Below are 22,505 nucleotides of genomic sequence, written 5' to 3' on the forward strand. Positions count from 1 at the left end.
CGGCATAACAAGAAAATCAAGATGTTGAACAGCTGTTTGAAGAAATAATGATGGAAAACTTCCCTAACCTGAAGGAAAGGGACATAAAACCCCAGGAAGCTCAGAGAATTCCAAAAATCAAGGATCCAAAGAGGCCCACACCAAGACACATCATAATTAAAATGCCAAAGATTAAATACAAAGAATATTAAAAGCAGCAAGAGAAAAACAAATAATTACTTATAAGGGAACACCCATAAGACTGGCAGATGATTCCTCAAAAGAAACTATGCAGGACAGAAGGGCGTGGCAAAAAATATTTGACAGGATGAAGACCCAGGATATATAACCAAGAATAATTTACCCAGCAAAGCTGTCATTTAGAGTTGAAAGACAGAAAAAGAGCTTCCCAGACAAAAATAAGCAAAAGGAATTTATCACCACCAAGCCAGTATTACAGGAAATGTTGGAGGGACTTCTTTAGGAGAAAAAAATGTATCAAAAATAGGAATAAAGAACGGTAACAACTACATTCCTATCAATAAGTACCTTAAAAGGAAAAGAATTAAGTGCTCCAACCAAAAAATAGAGTGGCTGAAAGGATAAGAAAACAACACCCCTATATATGAAAAGGAAGGAGATGGAAAAAGATGTTGCTTTGATGGACCTAGAAGGTATTTAAGTCAGAGAAAAACACTATATGATTTCACTTATATGCGAAATCTAAGGAATAAAAAGAACAAACTAATCAAAAACAGACTCACAAATATAGTGGACAATTTGGTGTCGGACAGAGGGGAGGGGTTTTGGGGGACTGGGAGAATGGGGTGAAGGGCTAAGGAAGTACAAATTAGTGCTGATAGATGGTCACGGGGATGGGAAGCACAGCATAGGGAATGCAGTTAGCATTAATACATTGGCTAAGCAGAGGGTCAGGGGAGGGAAGGAGAAATTGAGGGGATCATTTTATGAACTATATAGATGTCTAACCAATGTTTACTTGAAACTAAATAAAGAAATTAAAAAAAATAAAACTCCCCACTCTCCCCAGCCACTGGTAACCTCTTATCTATTTAGTGTCTCTATGAATTTGCCTTGATGACTCGATTTTAATATGATTGTACTTTTAACTTTTCCACTGGGATGAAAAATATTTAAGGTCTACTGTTGTCACCTAGAAGAAATATAAGACTGACCAAGACCGAATACATATATACAGACACACAAATAGCTATGAAGCATCAAAAAGAAACAAGTCATTGATATCAGTAAGTTTACTAAACCTCTTATTGATTCTTAGGGTTTCCTCAGTATTTGTAGGAAGAAGAAAGCTTACAATTCTTTTGGATTATGATGTGCTTTATTTTAGAACAAAATCAACGGACATACATACGTACATGCATAATTAAGGTACCCATTTTATTCATAACCAGATGGCAGTGTAATAAAATATCAAATAGAAATATACAAATTAGAAGGAAAAGGGATTTTAAAACTTCTTTTGTTTTAAAGGTTGTTCTATTTGTTTAATAGTTTCAGGCCATATACAAAACACATTAGTTAAAAAAATAGCAACAGAAGCAACAAATAAATTATATAAAAAATATTTCTGCTGGTCTTAAAAAAAACTGCCTCTCTGATAAAACAGTTTTTAAAGAAAGGGCTTGCAATGTAAACCAAACAGCCATTAGGTTTTTCTGAACAAGAGTTAATAGAAAAATTTAGACTGCCATCAACTATTTACTGTCCATATCTAGAATTTTCTGAAGAGGAAATTTAGACGATTCAAAATTTAATAAGGGGCATCAGGTTTTGGTGTTGCTAAATGAGAAGATACATAGTAAACATATCAACAAGTAAACAGAATCCTTGTAGAATTTCTATACTAAAATTAATAGTATGAACTATTGCAACTAACTTGAATTAACCACATTTGGCACTGTGTCAAGTTTGAGCTGGTTTCTCCAACCCTGCTGAGATGCCTACAGCTGTTCAGAGCTGTAAAAAACTAGTCAGTAGTGCTCAAACTGGTAGCTTCAAACAGCTCACAGTTAAGAAACTGCTCAATGGTTTGGTGGCCACTGAGATGTGGATGTGGTTTTATGTCTGCAAAATCATAGGCAAGCATGGCGTCATTGACTATAATGTTTGAAGACCACTGTTTATTTTGGTTTATTATTTGAATGTTCTTGGACCATGTGTGATCAGACTGATATTTGAATAAAATATATTAAAAAAAAATCTGTTTTTTATTAGGTCTTGAATGGCCTTTCTTGGGTTTCACAATTCTATAACTGGAAAGGATTTTTTAAGTAATATTTTATTTTTGTTATCACATTCTTTACCTTGAACTTATTCTTTCATACCCTTACTTTGAGTAGAAATGAGGAATAGTTTACTAATGCATACAGATTTTTCCTATCTCTGATTGAGGAATTAGAGGGATTTTAGAGTTGTTTGGCTTACTTAGCATCTATTAAATTACATTCTTTTGTGCTGTCTTGTGCTGAAGAGCCTGGGAAGCTAAAAATTGCATTTCCTGGATCTCTTGCTGCTAGGGTGGGTGCACATTAAATCCCTCCAGTAAAATGCAATCCTGCAAAATCTGGAAGGAAGAAGTGAAATGAAGGCAACCTTTCTGCTCCTCTTGGCTATTGCTGTTAGCCAGCATGTTCAAGATGTTCAGTGATTTTGTTCTGGGAGTCATTTTAAAAGAGTCTTTTTAGAACCTGTTCCTCCAGCCATTCCTGCAATTTTGTATTCATCTAATTTCCTTTGTTAAATATCTTTGTTAACGGGTGAAACCATAGAAGCATTGCCACTAAGTCAGGAAAAGATAAGGATTCCTATACTGCCGTGGACATTTTCGGCAACATAAAGAATTTATAGGCATAAAAATTGGAAAAGAAGAGGTAAACCATTTTTGGTTGCAGATGGTAATTCTATATCCAAAAACCCCAAAAGGCTTAATGGATAAACTAGTGAAAACATTAAGAGAATTTAAATAGGTTATATATTAAACATGAAAAAATTAACAGATTTACATAGACACAGAAATAGGCAGTTAGAAGATGTAATAGAAGAGAAGGCTAAATTTTCAATAGCAAAACAAAAAACATCTAGGCATAAACTTAATGCAAAATGCCTAAAACAACAGGAGATAAAATAAAATCCCGCCCCCCCAGACTATTTCAAAGAAGACATGAACCAATAGAAAAGCATATTATTTTTTCAGATATAAAACTTATCAGAAGGTCAGTTCTCCTTAAATAAATTTATAAATTGAAATTTAAACCTCAATACAAATGCCCTCTGGGTTTTTTGTTTGTTTGTTTATAGCAAGAAAAGTAGATGATCAAGTTTATTAGAAAGTACAAAAAAAGCAAAAATAACCATGAAAATCCTGAAAAAAGACAAGCAATAAGGAGAGGCTATCTTTTCCAGATATTAAAATATATAATGGGGCTTCTATAATTGAAACAGTGGTTTCAGCCCATTGAAATACAGTTTAAAAATTCATTATTAGACCCAAACATATTTGTAAAACTAGCATTTAAAATCAGTGGGGAAGCGAAGGCCTTTTAAACAGTAGTGTTGGGGATAAACTAGATAGACATATAGTAAAAGCAATATATGAAATATTTCTCACACCATACACCAGAATAAAATCCAAATTGAACTGTGAATATGGAAATGTACAAAATGAAACCATATAGGTACTAGAAGAAAACTTGGATGAAATCCTTTATTATCCAAGTATGGGTAAATCTTTTCTAACCATGGTAATAAAAGTCAATAAGATGAAATTGACTATAGGAAAATTAAATAATTAAGTTTTTATTTTTCAAAATATTTTTTACTTTCGAAAAATAAAAAGTTCAAATTTCAAACTTACAGAAGAATTTCCTATGCCTTTAACCTTTAATTCATAATTTTTAGCATTTTACATGTTTACTTTGTCTTTCTGTATACATACCATTACTGTTGTTATTGATTTCCTGGCCTATTTAAGAATTATTGCAGACATCATAACCCTTTACCTTTATTTACTTCCATGTGTATTTTATAAAAACAAGGATATTCTCTTACATTACTACAGTATAATTATGAAAGTCAAGAAATTCACCGTTGACACAATACTACTGTCTAATAATATGTGCAATCCCCTTTCAAAATATGTCTCTTTGTTCCAATTGTTCTTTATAACAATTATTTTTCTTGTGTAGTCACACATTCCATTAATTGTCGAACAAGATATGTTAGTCTTTTAAAATCTGGACTACTTCATTAGCCTTTCTTTGTCTTTTATTTTTTCATTATTTAAAAAAAATTTTTTTAACAGTTAACAACAATATTTTATTTTCATTAGACATCACAGCACTTTCTTTTGAAGGAAACGAAACCACAAATTTGAAACTCTCTCCAATGTTTGGGTTATGCAAATTTGCAGTTTTAGAGTTGTGTTTTGGTAAGCATTGGGAGTGGGTTGGCTGTGTCATTTAAGAGATGTATGCTTAGCGCTTTGAGAAACTGTTAAACTGTTTTCCAAACTGGTTGTACCATTTTACATTTCCACCAGCAGTTTAGAGAGTCCTTGTTCGTTCCAATCCTCGCCAACCAACAGTTGACGTGGCCAATCTTTTTAACTTTCACATTGTAGTAACGTAATTATATCTTACTGTGGTTTCTTTTTTTAATTAATTAATTTTATTTTTTTAAGTTTATTGAGTATGACATTGGTTATCTTTGTCTTTTATTAAAGTGACATTTTTGAAGTGTATAATTCAATTGTATAGAATTTCTTTAAAATTGGGCTTGTCTTGTTTTCTCATTAAATTTAGTTTATGCATTTTTTCATAGCTTTATTGAAATATATTTCACATTCCATAAAACTGACCCACTTAACATGTAGTTTATTGGTTTTTAATATAGTCACAGACTTGTACAACCATCAATACTATGTAATTTTAGAAGAACATTTTCAAACTCCGAAATGAAATTTAAAGTCATCCCAATTCATGCTCACCTCCCCACCCCGACCATCTCAGTGCTAGACAACCACTAATTGATTTCTGTCTTTATGAATTTACCTGTTCTAGATTTTGCATACAAATAGAATCATAAATACATGTGTGGGGTTTTCTTTTTTGCTGGTTTCCTTCACTTAATATTTTCAAGGTTCATCCTTGTTGAAGCATGTATTGGCATGTCATTCTTTTCTATTACCAAATAATATCCCATTGAACAGATATACCACATTTTGTTTATCAGTTCATCAGTTGATGGACAACTAGGTTATTCCCACGTTTGGCTATTGTGATTAGTGTTTCTGTGAACATTCATGTATAAGGTTTTGTGTGAGCAAATGTTTTTAATTCTACTGGTTATATACCTAGGAGTGGAATTCCTGGGTCACATGGTAACTCTATGTTTAGAATTTTGATGAACTGCCAAACTCTTTGAAAGCAGTTGTACCATTTTACCTTCCCACCGGCAATGTATGTGGGTTCTAGTATCCCTACATCTTCACCAACACTTATTATTGTCTGTCATTTTTATTTTAGCTATCCTAGTGGGTATGAAGTGGTATCTTCCTGATTTTGATTTGCAGTTCTCTAATATATTATATTGAGCATCTTTTCATGTGCTTATTGGCCATTCGTATATCTTATTTCAGAGGAGCGCCTATTTAGATGCTTTGCCCATTCTTAACTTTTTTTTTGGAATGGTAAGATTTTTATATATTATGGATAAAAGTCCCTTGTTAGATATATGATTTGCAAATATTTTATCCCATTCTGTTTGTGCCCTTTGAAGCACAAAATTTTTAATGAAGTGTGATTCATCTGTTTTTCTCTTTGCTTGTGCATTTTTGGTGTTGTATCTAAGATACCATTGCCTAAACCAAGGTCATGAAGATTTACTCCTATGTTTTCTCCTAAAAGTTTTATAGTTTTTGTTATTATATTTAGTCTCTGATCCATTTGAGTTAATTTTTGTGTATGGTGTGAGGTAGAGATCCAACTAATTCTTTTGCATGTGGATATTGTTTTCTCAGTACCATTTGTGAAAAATGCTCTTCTTTCTCCACTGAATTCTCTCGCTGCTCTTGTCAAAAATCAACTTACCATAGACTTAAGTGTTTATTTTTGGTCTCTGAATTCCTTTCCATTGATCTATATGTCTATCCTTAGACCAAGTACCACACTGTCTTACTTACTGTTGCTTTGTATTAAGTGTGAAGTGGGAAGTGTGAATCCTCTGACCTTGTTTTTTCTTTACAACAGTGTTTTGGTTTTCTTGGGTCCCTTGTGGATTCCATATGGATACTAGAATCAGCTTGTCAATTTCTGGGGTGGGGGAGGGGGAAGATGCAGCTCAGGTGTAGATTGTGCTGAATCTCTTCATCAATTTGGGGAATGTTGCTTTTTTAATAATGTTAAGTATTTGATTCCATGAACATAGGATATCTTTCCATTTATTTAGAGCTGCTCGAATTTCTTTCAACCATGTTTTGTAATTTTTAATGTACAAGTCTTGCACTTCTTTTGTTACTTCTTTTGTTAAATTTGTTTCTAGATATCTCATTTTTTGATAACATGTTTTCTTTCTGTTACAAGATATTTTACACTTAGCTTGTACATTTCCTTTCCCAGCCGTAGAATGAGCCATTTCTCCAAGGAGCCTTAATTTTTTTTTAACGGGCAATGGTATTTAGCAAACATTATCTGGGTGTTCAGTGTGCTCTAAAATACTCTATTTTAGGGAGGAAACTACATCCCTCTGAGTCTAAATACCTTATTTATTGGCCTTCTGCAAATACTGTTGTCCAATAAAATGAGCCAGAATTCTTTGGAGAATATTGCTTGCATGTTTGCAGTCGGAAAAAAATAATACTGGTCTGGAACATACTGTCGTGAAAAAGCAAGAATACTTTTCAAGATGTCTGGAAGTACTGTTAAAGATGGCAGCTTCAAAGACTTTATATTGGCTAAATTTTGATAATTTAAACATGAAAAAGAAGACCGTGATTATAATAACTGGAACCAATTGAATCTGTAAAAAACCCTAAGTCCATGATAATGCTCAAAAGGAACAAATTGTGTTCAGTAAAGTCATACCTATATATGTATGGAGATCTATGATCCCCAATTACAAAAAATAAAAAAGTATATACCTCATGGTTACTGGCTAAATGATAAATCATCAAGGATCAAGGTGTTGACTGTGTTTAATGTAAGAACCTCCCAAATACAAATGTGGTTGCGGATTTATTAAGGGAAACTTCAAGGAAGTCTGGGACCTGGTTTTAGACAAATGGTCAAGGAATCTTGGGATTTGACCTGTAGCTCACCTCCCTTCCAGTAAATCCTCAGAAATATGCTAGGTGTACGATGTATACTTAGACAAGGTTAGCTGGCAAACACACAGAATCTCGAGCAGTGGGAAGAGTCAGGAAACTATAACATTCCCTTTCCTCCAGAAGAATAAAGTGGGCGCTTCTTATCCATGGAAAAACCTTCACTCTGTTTGGTTAGTTTAATGGGTAACTCAGTATTTCCATGAGGGTTGTCGGGACCCAGGATGCTGTACAGGATGCAGTGTTGTCTAATTTCCATCTTTTCTATTTTAATGAAAACCATTCTATCTTTATATATTTATCTTTCCTAGTTCAGAGAATTATGGGAAAGGAAAAGTAGACAGTATTGACAGTTGTTGAAGATTGTTTATGTGATCCCTTGGCACTAGTGATTAGAAGGTTACAATTGTGTATTTAACTAGTAGGATACTGTAAATTAGCTAAATTATAATCCTTAAGTATATTTACAGTTGTTATACCATTTGTCTTCATTTTTGAAGTGTGTACCATAAATCCTGATTTTTTTATTGATTATGAACAGTCATATTTTTAAGCAAAATTACTATTTTCTCCCCCTAAAGAACTATTCTTATATACAAAAGTATGGAATGTTTACTTATATGGAAAATGAAAGAGTAATGTTGACTATCCCATGATAACTATATGAAAAAAGAAATAAGGGGGTAGTGGTTCCTGGGATGAACATGAGCTGAAGAATTTTGGGGTTGCTCTGAAATCTAAGAGCATGGCTGTACCCATAGGTGGCTCCCAAGAGAACCACTCTCAGAGTAGTTTAACAATGTTATGTGTTATCAGGACTAGCTGTTTTATAAAAGAACTTATTGATATGATTACAAACTGTATATCCATAAGAAATGGCCATTAGCAGGGAAAATACATGCTGAAAGGCAATTAGCATAAGCATCTCTAGTCTTTGATCTTGGTGACATACATTTATCAGATTATTTACTAAGAATATGTGAACACTTGTATTTACTAGTTTGACCAATACCTTGAGTATCTCTGAGAAAAAGAGTTTACATCCACTAATCGAGCAGACCTCTGATAACTTCAGAAAGATTGGACAATTTTGTCTAATTGGTGAAATCACCCCTTAAATTATAACTATCTTATCAGTTCTGCTCTCTACATTTTAAAATTGAAACTTTTCAAACTTATTTAAAAGATATATTATTCACTTTAAAAAAGATTTAACATGGTGCCTTCTAGAGGGAGTTAGTTTTTGATATCCTGTGTAGCCAGTAAGTATTTTTGTCTTAATGTGTATCTCTCTTTTAGGCATTTTATTATTTGGAATAGTCCTTTGAGAGAATTAAAGTATGGCCGAAGAGCTCTGATGGCTCAGTTGTATTGTAAAATCAACTTGTAAATCAGTAGTTCTGACCACCCCAACATTGACAGCTTATGAGTGGAGAAAGTAGGTAGTAAGGGAAGGCCAAAATTAGAGGACTGACATATTGGATATAACAGAAAATCAAGAGATGAAGCATGTTGACGTGCATTTTAGACCCAGGAGGGCTATTCTAGGAAAACTATGCCTAGACACATTACAATATGAAACTCTAAGATAAAGAGAAAATCTTGAAAGCAGACAGGAGAAAAGTGATGCTTTACATACAAAGAACAATGGTGCAAATGCCAACAGATTTTTCATCAGAAATTGTAGCCAACAGAAGACTTGAAAGCTAAAACAATGGCTCAGTCAGCCCAAAAATCTGTGTCCAGTGAAAATATTCTTCAGGAATGTTGGCAAAATAAGACAGTTTTATAAATGGAAAACTAAGGGAAATTTGTCTCCAGCAGACCTGTAATACAAGAAATGGTAATGGAAGTTCTTCAAAGGGAAAAAGAATAATAGTAACAGAAAACTTGAATCTTCAGGAGCAACTTAGGAGCATCAGAAATGGTAAATACCTGGATAAAAATAAAAGAGTATTTTTATCCTCTTAAGTTCTTTAAAAAAAAGCCTGTGGATGTTTAAAGCAAAATTATAACATTGTCCTTTGGGGTTTTTAGTACATGCAGATGTAATGCATAAATGTTTAAGAAGATAAATATATAAAACGTAGGAAATTTACAAAACTATAATAAAGTATAGTGTGTATGTGGGGAAGGGTGGTGATCCAAAGAATCCATATGCTTACGAGGTGGTTATGATTTACATGAAAAGGTACGATATTCTGATTGAATTCTGAAAGATTAGGTATGTATGTTGAGAAATATAGTTCAAAACCCAATAGGAATATTAAAGTGTAGTATTAAAAATTATTTAAATTATATTTTTAAAAGACAATAAAGAAGGAACAGCAACACAACAGCAGAGAGAACAAAAATATTATAAATGGTTGAATGAAACCCAGTGATAATAATTATGTTAAATGTTAAGGGTCCAAACACTACAATTAAAGGGCAGAGATTCTCTGAGTAGATTAAAAAAAAAAGACCAAATTATATACTGCTTAAGAGATACCGTTTAGGTATAATGACACACATATGTTGAAAGTAAACAAATGTACAGAACTATCCCAAACACACAGCTTAAAAAGCAAGAAATAGCTATAATATCATTAGAAAAAATAGCATTAAAGATCGAGGCTATTGTCAGAGATAAAGAGGGATTTGTCAATGATAAAAGGTCATTTCAGGTAGACATAATTAAAAATGTTTGTGTATTTAACAGTAGTTTAAAAATACATGAAGCAAAAATTGAGAGCATTCAAGGGAGCAATAGATGTTTCCACAATGATAGATTTTAACACCCCCTCAGTAATTAATAGAACACCTAGAAAAAAAATTAGCCAAGATATAAATTTGAACTATTAACACTGTGATTTGCCTTTATATGATTAATATTTGTAGAACACTACACCCCCAAAAATGCCAAACATTTTTATGTGCACATGGTATATTCCCAAATATAGATCATATGATGGAAAATAAAACAAGTTAACAAACTTAAAATGAGTGAAATTATACAGAGTATGTTTTCTTAACCCAACAAAATAATAATAGTAGTCAAATATATGATAAAGGACTTGTATTTTGAATGTATAAAGACCTCTTACAACTCAATAATGAAAAAGCCAAGTGAAAAATGAAAGATCTGAATAGATATTTGTCTAAAGAAGGTATACAAATGGCTAATAAGCACACAAAAATGTGCTCAACATCATTAGTCAACAAAGAAATAAAAACCAAAACCACAGTGAGATCCACTTCACACTCACTAGATCGACCACTAAAAAAAAAGTCATACTAGATGGGATTAATAGATTATATGTTGCAGAAAAAAAGATTAATGACAGTGAAGATACATTTAGAAACTATCAAAAATGAATCATGAAGAGGAAAATGTAGAGCTGTAGGACAATTTCAGGCAGGTAGCCTAATATATTTGTAATTGGACTTCTCTAAAGAGAGAAATGACAGAAAAAAATAGCCCTTCAGCAGCAAAGTTTATATAACAGATGCACATCATTATCAGTGATCAATTATATTTTCTCAAAGTCTGTTGATAGTTTTTCACTGGATATCTGATATTCAGTTCATGTACAAAGAACAAAGCATGTAGTTATGTTATGTTTTTGCCTTCCAGAGATCAACCCACATGACATTTTACCAAAATGAATAATCAAAAGAAGAGATAATTGGCTCACTGTTATGGTTAGTTTTATGTATCAACTTGACAGGGCCATGGAGTGACCAGATATTTGGTGCAACATTATTCTAGGTATATCTGTGAGAGTGTTTGAGGACGAGATTAACATTTGAGTCAGTAGACTGAGTAAATCAGATTGCCTCCCTAATGTGCATAGCCCTCATCAAATCTGAGGCCTGAATAGAACAAAAAGACAGACCCTCCACTGAGTAAGAGGAAACTACTCCTGCCAGACTGATGGGCTAGGACATTTCTTTTCCTGCCTTCATCATTTCTGGAGTCTTGTTCCAGCCTTTGAACTGAAACTTACACCATGGACTCTCCCGGTTCTTAGGCCCTTGGCCTCAGTCTGGAACTACACCATCAGCTCTCCTGGGTCTCCAGCTTGCCAACTGCAGATCATGAGACTTCTCAGCCTCCATAATTACATGAGTCAACATCTTATAATAAATCATTTTCTATATATATCCTGTTTTTTCTGTTTCTCTGGAAATCCCTGACTAAAATGGATTTTGGTACCAAGAAGTGGGGTGCCTGCTATTTCAAATATCTAAAAATGTGGAAGTAGCCTTAGAACTGAGTAATATATAGAGACTAAAAGAGTTTTGAGGTACATGCTAAAGATATGGATGTTAACGGCCATTCTGGTGAGGACTCAAGAGAGCTGAAGAGAAAGCTTCCATCTTCTTAGAGAATATATAAATAATCATGAACAGAATGTTGGTAGAAAAATGGACATTAAAGGTCATTTTGGTGAGGTCTCAGATGGGAATGAGGAAAGGTTATGGGAAAGTGGAAGAAAGTCAATTCTTGTTAAAAAGTGGCAGAGAACTTGGCTGAATTGTATTCTGGGTTTTGTGGAAGATAGAACTTGTGAGTGATGAAATTAGAGGAAATTTCTAAGCAAAGTATTAAAGGGGAGAGATGAATTGAAGATAGAATTGTTAAGCAAAAAAGAATAAAAACTTGGAGGTTTGAAAACATTTCATCCTATCTATATTGCAAAAAATAAAGTTTGTTCTGAAGGGAACACTAAGGGTATGGCTGAACAGCCATTTGGTAAAGAGATCATGAGTGCACCATATAGATTTAATCAACCATTTCAGCAGAAGCCAGGAATAAGAGATGTGATTGTATTAGAAGAAACCCTGTCATTTTGAATTAAAGGGGACAGAGAAAGCAAGATGGAATAGTCATAGGATTTCTTGGATTCTATAGGACAGGATCATAGACCTATTAAGCTGCAAATATATGCTAGTCTTAAAGAAAAATGAAGAATGACCCTGAAGGAGATTCAGAGATCATCAGGGCTGCACTCTCACTAAAGGCCCAGGGAGCAGGGCCATCTCCTACTAAGTTTTAGATGGAGTTATAGATGAAAAACCTAACCATGGAAATGTTGACACTGCTGTCATTTGAAAGACTCTAGATAGTAAGTCAGGAATTTAGTGAGGGTGAATTTATCAACATAAATGAGGGAAGTGGTTGTAATGAAAAGGATTAAGATGTCCCATAGAAAGTTATCCAGCAAAAAATGTCTAGATAAAGTGTTGAAAATTGATTCAGTCTTAAAATGTGAAATTCATTCAAGGCATAGAAAAGGTGCTTACTCCTTACCTTCATTTATAAGAGGAACAGAAGGCGAGTACTGTTCAAACTATTCAATAGTTTTTCTTACAAATAAATAAGAAAATACTTTTATCTTAATGTTTCTAATTTTTTAAATTACATTGTAATACATATTAGTTTTAATTTTTCATTTCCCTATAAATTTATAGCCAACAGTAAGAGTTTTCTGTGTTTTGGCAAAAATTTGTAAAGGTTATAGGACATTCATACTTTTTTCATTTATTACTAAGAAAGATTCGTATGTTTCAGGTTGCATACTCATTTTTATAGTCCCATGTTACTATGCAATTAAAACTGCCAAAACATAAACTAGTAATAATTTAAAATTCTGATTTTGAATTTAATTGTATTCAAAGGTGACAAAAAGAAGTTGAGATAGTAAATATAAATTAAACTAAAAGGTTTCATTAAATTCAAACGGTTTGAAAAATCAGAATTAGCCCAAACAAATCCAAAAGAAAATATTTTTAAAAATTTAAAAATATGTAAAACCTTTTTCCATATGAAACAAAGATTTTGTTTTTTTGAAGTTTCATTACATTCTTCTATATGTAAAATATAGTTAAAAAGCTTTTAACTATTGCTACTCATTAATGAGTTATTTAGCAAATCAGTCATTCAGTAAATAGAGTATTATTAGCTCTTAATAAATTGATTTTTGGTGAAGTCACCTGATCCCTAGAAGATTCCAACCACTAGATGAAGACCTGTTTGATACTGGGAATTGAATATCAAGCTACATACACTCATGTACTCATATATAAACATGTAAGTATAATACATGTATCAACCTGCCCTCCACTATAATCTTGAAGCTGTAGGTCAGTTAAATGTGCACAAAGGAAGTCCATAAAATAGCCTATGGCAAACGCTAAATTGGTACACCTCATAAAGGTGAAAGAAAACAAAATAGTCATTAAGCAATTTATGAAAAACATGTTACAGAATAAAAAATAAATATTATCCCCTAAGTCAAAGAAAGAGTTAAATACTAAAATTAGCTAGAAGAAAATTTTGTAAATATTTTCTATTCTGCCATAGGGTTAAGAGAGTGAGTTTGATCTTGATAAAAGTTGAGCAGAAAATTCAAAGTAGAATAGAAAAATCTCAGGATTAGATAAAAAGGGAGTTGAACGATATAAGGAAAGATTTTAAAGAAATTAAAAATTCACTGATAGAATTTAAGTCTATGTTAGAGGTATTATGTACTTAAAAGACCATGCAGACAAGTCAGTGATGTGATCTTTACCCTGTAAGCAGAGGAAAAGAAGAAAATATGCAAATGATAATTTGAAACATATCCAACTTAGGTATGCTGTAAAATAAACCACTGGAAAAGGAACAAAAAAAAATAATAATAAGATTTTTTAAATCTAAAAATTCCAATTAAACATTTAGCCTCATCTAATAATAGTCAACTGAAAAATCTACCTAACACCACTTTTTAATTATAATAAAAGGACTCGGGCAGAAGAATCATGTTACCTATAAGGAAACAAAACTCTGGATGTTCTCAGCTTTCTCTACAACACTATATTCCATAAGATTATGAAGAAACAGAATTATAAGGAAAGGATTAATTTAAGAATTTTGTGCTCAACTGACTTTTCTTTCATATATGAAAGGAACAAAAATATTGTCAGATTTTCTTTTTCTTTTTCTTTTTTTTTTTTGCAGTTGATCATTTTATCTTTCAATCATCCAAAAGTCTCAATTTATGGCTTTCCTCCCTTTTTATGCAAAGACTATCCTTCTCCAGAGAAAGCAATGAATCTGCCTCCAGCTTCATCCTCTTCAACCTTTTTGACCAGTGGACGTGAATTTCTGATGAAAGTGATCTTACCAAGTTTAAATTCGTAATTGGGAATTCCTCTTTTAATGTCTCCAGGCTTGATTGGGAAGGCACTCAGCTCTACATCTTTCTTCTTCCCATCCAGTCTGTTCCCAGAGCCGGAGAAGGCATGGAAGCCCAGCTCTCCAGCATAGCCTCTGTGGTCAGTTTTGCCTTCAGTTGACTCCTCATGCTGGACTTGTCTTTCAGGTTCTTTGTAGCCCAGTGGAGCATCAAAGTCCACATTCATGTCGCACTCAGTGATGGACACAGCTTTGTCAGGCTTGGTCTCCATCACCCGCAGTTCATAGATCTCATTGTAGTTGATGGCAATCACATCCCCGGTGTTCAGGCAAAGTTTCTCAGTGCATTTTCTAATACTGCTTTGGGGTTGGTGATATCCAGGAAGTCAGGGCTCTGAAGCTGAAATTTGGAGTATGTGGCCACTTGCAGATTGACACTCTCCACCTGAACCAGTCCCCCTTCTTCTAACAGCAAATTCTGCATCATCCAGTATGGGAGGTAGCAGATACCCTCATCAGCCACAAATTTCAGCACGCCACAATGCGTCATGCTGTCTGAGTTTTTGTTGGTCAGTTTGAACAGCATGGGGTAGGTAATGTTGAGTTGGCTAAGTTGATCAAGGGCTGAGAGTGGCATAATTATCTTCCCGCCTTTCTCCACATCTGACCTGTCATTAAGCCCTGTGAGCATGGACATGGAGAAGCAGCGATACTGCATGGAGAAGCAGTTCTGGAAGACCTGGGGAATTGGGTGGTCAAACATGTTGAAAGAGAACATCATAGCAACTCTGCCTCACAGAAACCACTTTGTCCAGCGAATGTTACAACTGGAGCCCGCAGAGCTGCTCTCCTTACATACTCTGCCGCCGCCACTGCCCTGTCAGATTTTCAAGGCCTCAGAAAATATATATTTCTCAAACCCCTGTAGAAAAAAAAATACTATGAAGGCATACTCATTAATTGAAAGATGATTTTTTAAAACTGTCTCTAACCTCTTCAGTAAAACAGCTATGATGTCTGTGTTGCAAATTCAGTTGTCAATTTCTAATGTTTATTTTACTCAGCTTATCAATGGCGGTTGAAGCATTTCATCACTATGAACATGTTTTTGCACTCATTTCACTGGCCAGTCCTTCTTAATTTACTTTCGTGATTTTTCCTCATGTCTTTAACTTCTAAGTATTATAGCACCACAGGACTTGGTCTCTCTGCAATCACTTTTTGGTGATCTCAACTATTTCATATTTATTTTTTTTAAATTTATAATTAAAATATGGTTAGCATACACTATATTAGTTTTAGGTGTACAACATAGTGATTTGACATTTATACATCTTACAATGTAACTTTCATTATTAATACACCTAAATAGTAGAGGGTTTGATGTACAGTCTCCTTACACTGTCCTTTTTCTTACTATGCCAAAAATGGAAGTAGCTACTGGAAGAGATGACTAAAGGGTAAAGAGTGAAGGATTAGGGTTGATTTCCTGGCAGAAGCAGAGGCTTCAGGACCCTGAATTGAGGGAATGATCTAATTCCCAAGGGTTATCTCTCTATGGAAATAAGATATGTTCCCTCCCCTGAGTAGTTAGGGTGAACCTTTTAAGAAAATTTCAAAGAAAACCCAATTCCTTCAACAAAAGCTGCACATATAAGCTACCATAAAAGCTGCTGCTGAATTGTTTCCCTCTGTGTACTAGGTAGCTCACAGTTTATAATATATATATATATATATATATATATATATATATTGCCATTTTTAAAGATCTAGCTTATATTGTTTCCAGGTGATTTTTGTCATCTGTTCTGCTTCTTTTTGGATTGCCTCTCTTTAGTGAAGAATGAGAGAGAGAGAGAGAGAAAGGTTATAGATAGGGAGAGAGAAAGGAGTTATAAAAAGTAATTTGAACTCATTTGGGTAAGGATATTTTAAAGTCATTGACTCTTTTAAACAAAACCTAATGACAATTTTGGGTAAACTATTCTAGTAAAATAATAAAAGCTTCCCAGAATAAGCACAATATAATGCCTTCTAGTATTTTTGTCTTCGGTGGAGAAGGCACTAAAGCTGAGGAAGTATTAATTCAGCGTTGTACTCCTCAGAGCAAAAGCAGTTAGAAAACCACACAGTTGCCAAGTTTATTAGACCAGCAGCAAAATAATAAATAATTATGTCTGGTGAGAAGTCAAAATCAACTATTGGCCAAATTTCTTTAATATGATTCTTTGGACACTGTAACATCAATGATATATAATATGAAAGCTCAGTTACTCTAATATGTGCATGCTAATAAATACTTGGCTTTTCGGTTGGATGAAACCTAGGTCAAGAGTACTAATAAACTTTTTACCTATGTATAGTTAATTTATGAGGTAGCAGTGCTTGACAACTTGTTTTGTTTTTAATCACTGCAAATCCATGCTAAAGGGGAAGAGATTTTAAAGATATGGTTTGTGATTATTTGTGAGCCAAAAATTTTTTCTGGAAAAGGTGTCTTGGAATCAGTCAGTGTTGACAAAGTATGAGCCATAGGACAAGGAACAACATCACTACACTAGTTAAAGAGTTGACACTTGAATATTATTTCTCACACTGCATTATTCCCAGAGATAGTTTGTAAATGATATGAACTCTGATCTTGATTCAATTTTTAAAGAAAGTAGTGAAAGTTGTGCTTCTGATTGAATTTTGGTTAAATGTATATTTTTCAGAATGCTGTGAAAATAAGTTAATATAAAACTCTGGTTTTCCAACTTGAAACATGATGTCTTTTGAGAGGGAAAGTAGTCATGAATTTTAGAAATGAGATATAAAATAAAAATATTTTATGACCCTAAAAAGACCATTTTTGTGATTTCAGATGGCTTGTCCAAATGGCTTAAAATATCCTTTTTGAATAGCTTGAAACTATCCTTCAGGGCTAAATTATTACAAAGTTAAATGTTGAAAATAATATATCAGAAGAAACTATAATGCAAAAAAGCCCTAATCACTATGACACAGACTCTTTCATAAATTAAGATATGCATTCTCCTTCCTCTATCCCCACTCAGAAAAAATAATCACTCCTTCTAATGCGCACTCATTTTACGTTGAATATCTCTATTAGAGTAATCAGATATTTTGGGATGTTAACTTCTCTAAATTGAACTGTGTACTCCTCAAGGACTAGTGATTGTAGTCCTCCCCAACAGGGGTGTGGTGGTAAATCTTTCTGGGAATAAAAATATTTGCTTGCATATATATATTTGCATATATATATTTGCATATATATTTGCATATATATATTTGCATATATATACATATATGCATGCAAATATACACACACACAATTTACAAATAACATATATAATACTGTATTGTAAAATCCCTATAGCTAATTGATTCTAATAGACTGCTTTAGTTGATTTTTACCAAACTCTTGTGTCTATAGCCCTATCTGTAGCCAACCTGTAGTTGCTGTAATTGTTGAAGAATTTAGTTCCGACATAAATGGTCATCAATATTTTTAAGTAAATGAGTAATATGAAAATGAAATGACTTCACTTTTTCATCATTGATGTGACTTCTTGCAACTTGTTAATAGTTTTTAAATATTGGGAGATTATCTTCTCATTTTTGTGCTATTTTAGTGTAACACTTGTTTAATTTGCATTAACATTTTTTTCCATTACTTTCTTAAGTCTAGACTATCAACAAAGCATTAGTTATGCCATGATGCGTAGTGTTTGCCGTTTTCCGTAAACATGCCCACCATGGTCGATTTTAAGCTACAACATAAAATCACTGATCACAAAGTTGGGAAGATATGGGCAGTAGGACACCACTGTTTAGTTTTTAGGGTGTTTTGTCATACTACAAATGACATAAATAACTTCTAGCTCATAGATGATCTTAAAGCATAATAAAATACATGATGAGTTTTGAATATCTATTTGTTTTTAATATAATTTATTTTAAGTTTGAAGATATTTATTTATGGTAATGACTGTGTTAACAACCAGCTTGTAAAATTCCTGAAAATTTAACTTTTGACTGTCAGGAGCTGGTATGACTTGAATTCAGCACATTGCTGCCCCTTTGTAGCTGTGCATAAGCTACAAAGCCTTATATAACTTGGGTGAGCAACAGTCTGTTAATTGAGTTAATTCAAAAAATTATATTCATCATTATGCCCTTAGTTTTAATGGAATATTGTTATGGGAAAGACCATACAAATGATGTCTATCCACTTGCTATAAAATTACTTTAAAAACTTTGATATGTTATTCCAATGTTTTAAGTTCATTTTAATGAGTTGATACATTTCTTATTTACCAGATAAGAATGGTATCACATTCCTTCTTTGTTTTGTCTGCCTTGAAACTCACAGGTAAATTGTATGCTTGATCATAATAACTGTTAGTACAGACCAATGACATTTTTAAACTTCTTTTAAAAAATTGAATCTTATGTTGAAATCTGAAGATACATATGTGGGTATGTATATGCACATGTATATGTACATATACTACATATAATCATACATACATATGATTTCAAGTTAGGTTCCCTAATGTACATTTGATTAGAAATGTTGAATAAATTCTTAATTTGTTTCCTTTATTTACCAATTTTCAAAATAATGAGTTGGTTCCCTAGTATTTTTCAAAAGTGAACAGTGAGGTTCTTTTTAAAGTATTATAAACTGATATATTAAAATATATTTAATATGTTTCAGTCCATTGTAGTAATTGATTGTTCAGTGGGAGCCTCTTCAAGTGGTCTCTTCAAATTGACTTTCAAGTCTTTTTAACATGACCCCAATAATTTTTGATTAATGGTTTACTGGTATGATAGGGTATTCTAGGCTTATTTTCGACATTTCCTATCCCAAACCCGGACTCAGCCTTTGCTTCTTGGAATTCTTTATAGGAGCAAATGGTGTTTAGAGACCATAATTCGGGTACACAGATGTCTGTCTCCTTGTTGCTTCTGCAATGGTCTCTGTTTTTAGGCAGTTACAGTGGGCTGAACTAAGAAATATGTATTTTTAAATGTAAAATATGCATTAATTCTATTATACTCAATTCAAATTCAGGATCACAGGGCTTTTATGTAACTCATTAATTTTATATCTATTTCTTTTTGTCTCATACCAAAAATTAATTTCCAAAAACACTAACTTATTCATTTACTTTTTCTCAGACTATGCATGCAGCAATATTACAAAAACAACCAATTAATTAATACTAAAAAAAAATTGGTTAGTGATTACCATCTAAGGCCCTGTTTTGTTGTTGCTGCTTTAAATTTCTTTTTCTTAGTTTATATCCTATGAGGGATATACTGTTAAATTATTGTATTTGTGTGTGCTTTATAAAAAATTATCATGCTTAATGTCACTTAGAATATTCTCTGTATGGTTATGCTACCAACTCAATATACAATTAAGTTCATTTATTTTATTTAGGTTTCAATTCGATGGCATTGCTTTTTACATTAAATTTATTTTATAATTATGAAAATGATTTTATATGGTTCCAAAATCACATCTGCAAACAAGTTTTATGAGCAGTCTTCCTACTATTTTATCTTTTGTACCTTGTTCCCTTCCTCCCTATTGGTAACCATTTTAAGGTTTGACTTTTCCTTTGATTTAAAAAATTAGGCGAATAGGCAAGTAGATGAACGGTAGCATACTACTGATGTATTTTTTACTTAACAAAATATACTAGGCTTGACTGAAATATTTCATACTATATACATTCTTCATTAAAAAAGAATTGCATAGTACTCCACTGTGTACATGTACCATAATTAATTCAACCATTTCCTTATAAAGGACATTTGGGTTATTTCCAGACTTTTGCTTTAACAAATAATGCTTCAATTAATAACTTCTTATATAACTATTTTATATATTTTTTAATCTTGGTCAGATTCTAGGGATTTGCTAGTTGAAAAACAAATATGCATTAATTCTATTATACTCAATTCAAATTCAGGATCACAGGGCATCTGTAACTTTACTAGATACTGTCAAATTCTCTCTTGTTGGGGTTTTTCCATTTTTCACTCCAACAAGCAATATTTGAGAGTGTCACTTTTCCATACAAGTGCCTCAGTAGCAGGCTGTGTTGTGGAATTTTTGGATTTTTGCCTATTTGTTGAGTGAGAAATAGTATATCAGTGATTCTTAATTTGCATTTCTCTTATAAACAGGATTGAGAATGTTTCTATTTAAAAGGCATTTGCATTTCTTTTTCTGTAAAATATCTGTTCATATCTCTTGCCATTTTTTTTACCAGGGTGTTGGTCTTTTATTCAATTTTAGATACTCTATATATAGGGTATTGTCTCTTATATAAGTTACAAATATTTTCTCAGTTTCTCATTTGTCTTTATACTTTGCTTGCAGTATGTTTTATATTATTTTTTTTGCCATACAAAAGCTTTCTATTTTCATGCATTGAGGTTTACCAGTATTTCACATTATTGCATCTAGTTTTGACCATTGCTAGAAATATTTTCCCTACTCTCCAATTATACAGGAATTGACCCATCATTTCTCCTAATACTTGTGTGATTCAAATTTTTGTATTTAAATATCTGACCTTTTTGAAATTTATTCATGGAATAGATCCAAAGTCATCTTTTTTCCTTATGACCACCCAGTTATTCCAACAATACTTATTAACAAGTCCATCCTTTCCTCACTGCTTTGAAATACAGCTTTATCTATTAAATTTCCATCAGCACTTGTGTTAATTTCTCAATTTTTTATTGCGTTCTATTGTTTTTTTTTCCACATGCTGATATCAACTGTTAAATTATAAAGGCCTTATGCATATTTTAATATCTGACATGGCACTTACCACCACTCTCAATGTTCTTCTTTTCATTTTTGTTTTTGTTTTTGTTTTTGTTTTATAATCAGCTTATGCTTATAAAAGTGTTCTTAATCAGGAGTTTTTATCTGAAACATTGTCAGAGTTTTTAAGAAAAGGAAGTAGGCCCCCACTCCGGACCTAGTGCATCTCTGGATGTTGGGCCTGGGTATATGCATTTTGAAAAAGTTCTCTAGTTGATTCTGATAATTTCATTAAAAAGTGACCTATAAAGCATAAATTCTAATTCTAATTCCAGATTACCTTATGATTTGTTTTCCTTTATGTGTTCTGGACCTAACTTAATGACTTCAGCATTCTCTCAGTTCCCTAAGACATAAATCTCTCTAGTCTTTCCTCAGTTCTTCTTCTCCCTTTACCCTGTTTTCAGTTGTTCGCCAAATCCACATTTTACTTCAAAAATACCTGGTTTTAAATTTCCAGTGCCATGGTCTTTTACCATCTTTTTCATGGACTGTTAAGCAGTCTTTTCGTACTACAGTCTATCATCTGCACTGCCTACACAGTTATTGTTAACTAAAAACAAGGTCGATCATGTCACTCCTTTGCGGACCTTCGTTGTCTCTCAGGATAAATTCAACCATTTACCATCATGGTACATCAGGCTTTTCAACTCTTAGGTCCCAGCCTCCTTTCCCTCCTTCATCCGTGTTATTCCACACCTCACACTGGATATTCCTGTTACACTGAATTTCTCACTAATAAATGGAGACCAGACCTAGTAGTGCTTTGTATTTAAACTTATGGTTTCTTTCACTTAGAATCCACCCCCTCCTCCCTTTTCCTTCCTGGTTAGCTTTCAGTATTTGAGATGCAGTTCAAATGACATCTCTTTGATAAAGCTTGTTTTAGACTCATAGAATTAGTTGCCCCATCCTCTTCATTCTAACAAAACTTTATTATTTGTATCTTTATAATGTGATATCTGTGAATCTCTAATCACCCAGGAATTTCACACTTTCAACATCAACCAGAATGTGAGCTTTTCATGTTTTTCCAGCCGCTAGCAGAGTGCATAGCATATAGCAAGCAATCAAATGTTTGTTCAGTGAATGAAAACAAATAAAGCTTCATTAGTCTGTACCTGTGAAACAGAAACAAGACATTACAG

General features: G+C 33.0%; 1 protein-coding gene and 1 pseudogene across 21 annotated transcripts in view; one reads left to right on the plus strand and one right to left on the minus strand.

Annotated features, from left to right (window-relative positions):
* Positions 1-22,505, plus strand: part of BAZ2B (bromodomain adjacent to zinc finger domain 2B) — a 292,747-nt gene that overhangs the window by 32,636 nt on the left and 237,606 nt on the right. The window lies entirely within an intron of this gene.
* Positions 14,378-15,417, minus strand: LOC105291192 (annotated as a pseudogene).

This window comes from Pteropus vampyrus, unplaced genomic scaffold, assembly GCF_000151845.1.
Source record: "Pteropus vampyrus isolate Shadow unplaced genomic scaffold, Pvam_2.0 Scaffold2, whole genome shotgun sequence".
Taxonomy (NCBI): Eukaryota; Metazoa; Chordata; class Mammalia; order Chiroptera; family Pteropodidae; genus Pteropus; species Pteropus vampyrus.